The sequence below is a fragment of the Pinus tabuliformis genome, chromosome 1_1 (assembly GCF_031772625.1).
Source record: "Pinus tabuliformis cultivar Carrire ecotype Pingquan chromosome 1_1, CPIR1, whole genome shotgun sequence".
Taxonomy (NCBI): Eukaryota; Viridiplantae; Streptophyta; class Pinopsida; order Pinales; family Pinaceae; genus Pinus; species Pinus tabuliformis.
Window position 1 is genome coordinate 317,526,750 of NC_142297.1, and position 8,628 is coordinate 317,535,377.

The following is an 8,628-nucleotide window of genomic DNA, read 5'->3' on the forward strand; positions in this document are numbered from 1 at the left end:
CCATAAAGTCCTCTTTGAGCCCTTTTCAGACTCTTGAAATATGAAAAGATCGTCAAGTACTTGATTGTTCAAACTCATAAAAGTAAATGAACAATTGTCCACTCAGTATAAGTTTACCCCTTTTACGGACTGAGCTAGGAGTGTTTACGAAAAAGGTGTACGTCGGTCAAACATGGTCAATAGAGTTCTCTCTTGTATTATTTTATCCCTTTTCTGACTTAAGAGACTTAATTTACGAAAAAGAACATGACAAAGCTTACTTGTGTTTTTCTTCTGACTCCCTAAAACTAAAAAACACCAAGCTTTACTTTCTCTGGCTCGTTAAAAATTTACGGTAAAAGAACTGAATGAGTTTCCTTTTTGTGTCTTTTTCAAAATCTTAAAAGAAGATGACATTGAGTTACTCCTTTACTGGACTCATAACAATTAAATAGTACAAGACTCTTGGAGGGTTACCACAACTCTCCACATTATCCCATGGAGTTTAATTATCTACAACAAAAATTTTTGAATGACTTCTATTTATTTCAAGCAATGGGGTTTATTGCTTAATACATTGATTACAGGGTAATTAACTCTAGTTAGTTCAATTTCCTTTACCAATTTGTTGGTATAATATATATGAAACTTAATAAAATTACCCTAATCTTTTACAACCTTAGGTTATCATTAATAATATCTCAAGATCTTAATTGATATAATGGTTTACACTCTTAGTTTCTTCCTTTTCCATCTCACCCTAGAATTTCTCAATTTAACCTTAAAACTGAGTATTTACTCTACTTTCCTCTCTCACCCTTTTAGTTGCATGCCTCCTTGGGTGGTTTTCCTTTTTGAAATTCACACATGTGGTAACATGAATCCATTAATTAACTACATTTAATAAATCCACTAAGGAATACCTATCAACCCTTTCCTATTTCAAGGGAATGTTATGTCTTTCCTTTTCCTTTTTGTTTGTCCCTTGGACCATGGAATTCTCTTTTCACCATCCTTTTCTTGAATTTGCTCCTAGTTTCCTCTCTTTTGGACTCAATTAAATTTATCTTAAAAACATGTGAAATCTATCTTATCTTACTCATATGAGTAGTCCTAGCATTCCATTTGGTATTCATTCAAATACTCGTACAACAATTCCAACCCAGCCTTGTAAAATAGGTGGACCTTTCATATTCTATGTGAACTAGGTTAACCATGGAAGATATCCATTACCTCCACAAAACATGACTTCCGTCACTATTCATAACCTAGTTGATCATGGAAATTTTCCTCTCCTAGACAAGAAAACATACATCCAAATACCCCATATATACTTGTAATTGTAATGAATTCATGCCCTCTGACAATTTGAAGAAATAATCATTTAATAATTCAAAGACCTTAAGGACTCCCATAGGAGACCCTTCCCTCCTCAAAAAATTTATTGATCTAAACCTCCATTTTTACCTTAAATCCCCTTCCTTTAGAGCCTCACATATCTCCACCCATACGGGTTTAGAATCATAAAGTGCCCTCTCCCGAAATAAGTATTAATATCATTGATCATAAAAACTCAGTATCTAATTGTTTCCATAATCTAGATAAGTAGTGCAAGCATAACCAAAGAAACACTCACAACATAGAAGAATGTCATGACCTTCAATGAAAGAATTTTTCTTCTTTCAAGAAAGTTTCACAATTTCCATCTAACCAAGCTCTTACCTATCAATGACATGCTACCCATAAGCAAGATAAGACATCTCAATCTAACACTTTCTCTAGACAAGTTTCTCCTCATCAACCTAAGGAAGTCATACTTTCTTCCCAATTTGATGCTATGTTAGAAGACCTCAAGGCACTTTTCGTATGACAATCATGAGGGGTTGTGTCTTTAGATTCCCTTCAGCCTCCCTCTTATATTATAACATCCCTCAACACAAACTCCTAAGACTTTGAAATTAAACATTCTTTAGAACACCATAAACATGATAATCAAATAAGCTATAGGGATGCCTAATTTCATCATGTCCCCTCATATTATATATCTACATCTAGAAGGAATGCCTCCTTGAAGTTGTGTTCAATGACTCAATCTTTCCCTTAGAGTTTTCCTAATTTGATTAAGAAAATGCCTCCTCTTTCTCACCTTTTCCTTTTCCTGCTTTATTTACTTAGCTTTCCATTTTTTGTGCAAGGTGACCTTTGCTAACTTTGTATAGATATCCTATGTTAACATGGGTTTGTCAAGTTTAAGGAAGCCTTATCCCTTATGAGACCTTTGTTGGGATATTTTGGACCTCCCATCAACATCTTTGGCCACCTCCTACTTGGTAGCACTATGTCTTACTTAACTCTCCCTTTTCTTTTCCCTTCTCCCAATCTTCCATGTCTTTTCACATTTCTACATGCTTTAGACACTAAAGGAAGGCCCCACTATGCTTCCATAACTCTTCTTCCTTATACTCTCATTTCTCTATTTTCTTTGGTCACATTATAAATATATAGGTCACGTCTAGGTCATTATCTTGGTATGATCCCATCCAAGATAAACTCTTTCTAGGCATGTTTAACTATCACTTTTTTGGTCTCTCTTGGGGAGATGTATCCCCTTTGTTGTCTACATTCCATACATTGCAACTATGAAGCTCCTTTTGTAGTATCATCGTCTTCTCCCTTCACTTTTACACAGTTGACATTAATTTTCTTTGAGCTCACTCAAATTTTTTGGTCTCCCCAATTGGTACTTCATAAATTCTACTCATAGATTCAACAATCTCCATAAAATCTACATTATTGTTGAAAATGGCCATTAATCTCTTTTTGAAATGTAATTAATGTTTTTCCATTATTTGGTATTACTAAGAAAATAAAAAACATAAATAATTGATAAGATTATTATAACCCAAACAACACGTTGCAAAAATTATTGTATATTTAAAATTTCAAAATTATCCAAGTCTTATATTATCATATTATCGACATAATGACTTGAAAAAATACCTCCTAATGAACAATAAAATTTAGTCACTTAAAATAAAAATGTTTATGCTTGGGATTCTTTATCTTTTTAATTTCTATTTGCGTTTAATGGAAATAGTGTTGAAATTCTTTATATGCTCTTCCTTATCTAAAAATGCTAGTTATACTTTACAAAACACTCAATAATAATTTAAAGGCACCATGATTATACTATGTTATATTAAGTTAACAGAGTTAAAAAAAAAAGAATTTAAAGTTTATGGAAAATAATAATAATTATAATTATAATAAAAGAAATAAAAAATAAATTATATGGGAACATATTAAAAAAACAAATTTACTTTTTATATTTGGGAAAATTTATGATAACTCAATTGCTAAATAAGGTATTTTATTACTCAATTGTTAAACAAAATATTTTATATTTCATTTAATAAAGAATTAAGTTATTTATTATATATTTTTATATTTAATATATTAACGTTATTTTACTATTTTCTATTAATTAATTTTCTTATGTAAAATATATAATTTAAATAATTATATAATATAAATTAGTTTATTGGGCTTTGGATACAAGACAGTGTTTGATTGAAATCGTTGGTTCAATTCCTCATCCCAACTGATCGTGGTGATATATTGTACATGATGAAAATGTACTCCTGCCAAACTTACAAAAAAATTATATAATATAAATTAAATATAATTATATTATTTTTTATAATTAAATTATTTTCTTTTATCCCATTTTTATAAGGATAGAAATTTTTATTTATTTTTTTCTAAATAAGAATATATATATATATATATATATATATATATATATATAATTTTAATAAATAATTATTATTAAAATATTTTAAAAAGATTAAAGTCTATTTTTAGCAAGAAAATTGTTATTCAAATCAAAGCAAGTCCATTTAAAAAAACATATCATTAGTTAAAGAGGTAAAGAAATAATGATTCTCATTTACTCAAAACATATTGCTTTATAGAATATATTATTTAAATTCAAATAAATTCATTAAAACTATTTTTTTTTTTTAATTCTTAATGTAAGGGAGATCAGGATCAAGCCTCCTAGCTGCCACTACAACACTAAGAGTACATCCGACTACCTGCAAGTAGATATACTAAGATCTTATGATTTTAACAAAGCGAGACTTTCGTGCAGCCAAGGCGGGGGTGGGGAATCTGCCACTATAACCCCAAGAGTACATCCAACTACCTCCAAGTTGATATACTAAGAGACTATTATTTTAGCAAAGCTAGATTCTCGTGCCCGGGGGTGGGAATGTGCCACTATAACCCCAAGAGTACATCCAACTACCTGCGAGCTCATATACTAAGATACTATTATTTTAGCAAAGCTAGATTCTCGTGCGGGGGTGGGGAATCTGCCACTATAACACCAAGAGTACAGGGAAATCTACCACTATAACACCAAGAGTACTTGCAAGTCGATATACTAAGATCCTATGATTTTAGCAAAGCTAGACTCTCGTGCGGCCTGGCAGGGGTGGGCTCTCGAGCGGGGGGTGAAGGTCATGTACTCAATGAGATTTGAACCATGGTCTCTTGAGCTTCGCCTAAATAAACTTAAGAAAAGAAAAATTTTCTCTAGATTTATGAAGATAGGACGCAACTGCATTTCTGCCGTATATGTCCTCTTGTAAGTGATGGCGTGTACATGCATGATGCTAAACTCATCTTAAAATGGTATGTATGTGATAATTTTCCACCTACTTCAAGTTTGCAAATTGAATGTGGAACAATGAAATTTGGGAATTTTAAAGGTAGTGATTAATTATTGGTTTCTGGTGTTTCATGTTGTAAAGGTGGTGAGTTAATTACTGGTGTTTCATGTTGTAAAGGTAGTGAGTTAATTATTGGTTTAGTTTATGGTGGTTAATACTTAGTACATGTTATTAAGAGATGAAAAATATAAATACGGGTCGTGAAAAACCACTATCTAGGCGACCAAAAAGTAACCTAATTAAAATAGACAGATAATCTGTGTATGTGATTTCTAAAATGGGGCTGATGTGCGAGATCCAAATATGTACGAAGTACGATCAATTTTCCAGGTTACAGGTGGAAGTGAGATTCAAATTCAAATTCGAAACCTGTTGTTGCAGATGGCTCTTACCCGTTGCACATAGGGTAAAGTTAACACATAAGGTAACGTTAACTGAGATTGTTTAACTCTATAAGTTTTGGATTTTTTTATTATAAGTCGGTGAAACAATTTTTTATTAGATGGTATGTTTTTGTTATTATGCTCATCATTGCAGGTATTATGCATTAGTTTATGTTATTGACTGACTATTTATTATTTTTTATTAAATAATTTTTAATTTTATAAAGTAGAGTTTTAGGATTTATTTTTTAATTTATTAAATTTCTTTTATTAATATTTATTTATTATTTTGTTTAAATTTATTAAATAATTTTTAATTTTATAAAGTAGAATTTTAAGATTTATTTTTTTATTTTATTAATTTTTATTTATAATGTTATTGGTTAGAATTTTAAAGACCTTATAACCCAATGCCTAGTAAACCATGATTACAATTGAATATTAATATTTAGGACAATTCTATCTAATCATATATATTGTTATCTCTATGGCTACACCGCAAACCCGAACAGATTCAGATTCCGTTAAATAAAATCTAAACAGTCACATTTGCAACTCACTCAAATAAATATCCACGAGAACTACAACTGTGCAAGCAGAGCCTGAACCAGCGGATGGTTACCATCTAATTGCCCCTCATCAAATCCGGTCGTCCAGTGAACCCTAAAGGTGTGTAAATCTCCTTACACACCTTCCCAGCAAAGGGTTTGCTATCCCACCATCAAATGACGCCTCGACAAAGTTTAGTCAATTATGATCACAAACAGTAGTAAAGTAATATTAACATAATAAGGTGGAGGAATTGTTTGGATGGTCAAAAGTGGTTTGAGTTTGGGAAAAAAATTCAAAAAATTTTGTAGATACAGTGTTTCAATGGTATTTTTGATAGTGGAAATAGATTCAGCGCCATCAAAAACTTTTAAGACATCTAAAAATTTAAAGTTTAACAACTATAATTTGGATTTACAAAAATCCTTATCAAATTTTCTCTAAATATAATCGAAATTTCCATAACTTTCCTGAAATTCCTCTAACTAATTGAACTACAACAACACGGTATTATATTATTACAGTGCCGCCAGCTGCATGTATATAAATTCCAAAACACATATGAAAAAGGTTTTGGAGCTTGGATTACGAATTTTGAAATCAAACGAACTTGGCCACGAATTAAGCATGGGAAACCACGACTTTACCACATTAAAATAAATAGTTATTACTTTATAAAAATAGGTGCGTTTTATGGATTAACTTGACGATATTAATCTTATTACTCCTTAAAAAATAAAAATGGAGGTGTCATTTTAGGTATATTCAAGATTTTTTAGATATTTTTTTATATGTTTTTTTCAAATGGATTATATTAATATTTTCAAGTTTTTTATTAAAATTAAGTGGTTTTTTAATATTATTAATAGAAAGACAGTTGAATTAGAATTCAATAATTTCCGATAGATCATTATTTGGTCTCAGCGGACGTTAACCATCATCATCATCATCAATATTTTATTTTTTCTATAATATTTAAATTAGAGATATTTCTTATGCAAAAGTTTTAATTTTTATTGAATGATTGTATAATTTTTTTTTTTATTTTTTTTTAGAAATTACAATATATCTTTAAAAAACAATAGTTGTTTTGTAATTAATTTATTTATATATGTAATTCTGATTCTCCAATCTCCTTGTATAAATAACCAATCCAAAGTTTATTATTATTGTTGTGGAGTAAGATTGGATTTTCCACGGCTACAATGTTAAATTACAAATAACTAAATGTTGAAATAATAATTTCAACTGCAGCTTTATTTTAATTTGTGATGCGATCTTATCGCATATGGCAAATCGCTTTTATGCCCCGCTGCCTCCATTACAACCTGTGTCTTCTGCGATTGAGATGGTGCGATGCAATCCGGTCGCATATCACAGATCGCACCAATATGTGTGCGCTCCATTTTTTCCCTTCCACCAAATGCGATTTTGGGATGCGATCAAATCGCAAATGGCAAATCGCAAAATTTCAATGGTTAAAGTACGGGCCTGCAGCATGAATTTTACGTGAAGTGAAAGTTACATTTTTGACCTCTGTTTTTGTCAGTAAAACGGTAAATGTAATTTACTGTGGGTTGGTAAGTTTAGGTGAAGATTTCAGTAAAAGTTGGTAAAACCATTTAAATTTTATTGTTTTTTTTATTTTACGGCAGCATGGCAAGTGAAAATGTGAAGTAAGTTTCCTTTGGCTATATATATATATATATATATATATATATATATATATGTAATGTTTTTTTTGTTGAGAATGTAATTAAAAAGAGAAGCACAACAGTGCGAAGAAAAATAGAACACAGCAGCGTGAGAAAAATCTATGTGTAATCTCCACACAACAGTGTGTTGATCTCTTAAGCAGAGACAAAAGTTTTTTTTGTAATGCAGCAGCGTGATTGAAACAAGAGGATTTTATTTTTTCTGAAGAGACAGGGTAAAGTTAAAAACTGTATCTGAAATAGTTCTAGTGGTGAAATCCCTGTGTGAGAGAGGAAGACTCTTTTGTAACAGCAGTTTTGTTAATGAATAGAAATCTGTTGGTGTGTGAAAACTTTGTCCTCCGCAAATAAATTTTTAGCCTTACGCTGTGTTAAGATCCTATGGAAAAAACAGAGCATTATTCTCTGTTCTGTGATTTTGTTTTTGGAATTTTAACAGAAAAATTCCCAACAGTGGTATCAGAGCTAGTCTAGGCTCTTTGAAGGTGTCAAAGAAGCTGAAGGAAGGATTTTCTTGTTGCAGCAGCTTCTCAAACAGAGTGGAGACTCAGTCAAGAAAGATTCAAAGGTATTTCTCAAGCCAGTTATTTAAATACCTGACTGTATATTTGAAGCATAGTTTAGAGTGCAAGAATGGCCAGCACCAGTACCAGCACTAGCATGGGTATTTTTAATACTCAGCTCCCACAGTTTAATGGGAAAAACTATGACTATTGGGCAATAACCATGAGAGCCTTGTTTGCCTCACAAGACTTATGGGAAATAGTTGAAGATGGTTTTAAAGAACCAGCAGATGAAAATGAGTTTAATAATCTAACTCAGGCAGAGAAAGATCTGTTGAAGAGCTACAAGAAGAAGGATTCAAAAGCCCTTGTATTTTTGTATCAAGCAGTGCATGAGAGTGTGTTTCCAAGGATAGCACTAGCAAAGACATCCAAAGAAGCATGGAAAACTCTCAAAACAGCCTATCAAGGCATGGAAAAAGTGAAGACAGCAAAACTACAGTTGCTGAGGAGAGATTTTTAGAACCTGTGCATGGAGTCAGATAATATTGACTCATTCTTCACACATGTGATTGGTCTAGTCACATAGGTCTCATGGAGAAACTCTTGAAGAAAGGAGGATTGTGGAGAAACTGTTGAGGGTCCTACCCTCAAAGTTTGATGTGATTGTCACCACCATAGAAGAGACAAAGGATCTCTCAAACTTTTTAGTTGATGAACTTCATGCATCACTAATAACACATGAACAGAGGTTGAGTAGAAA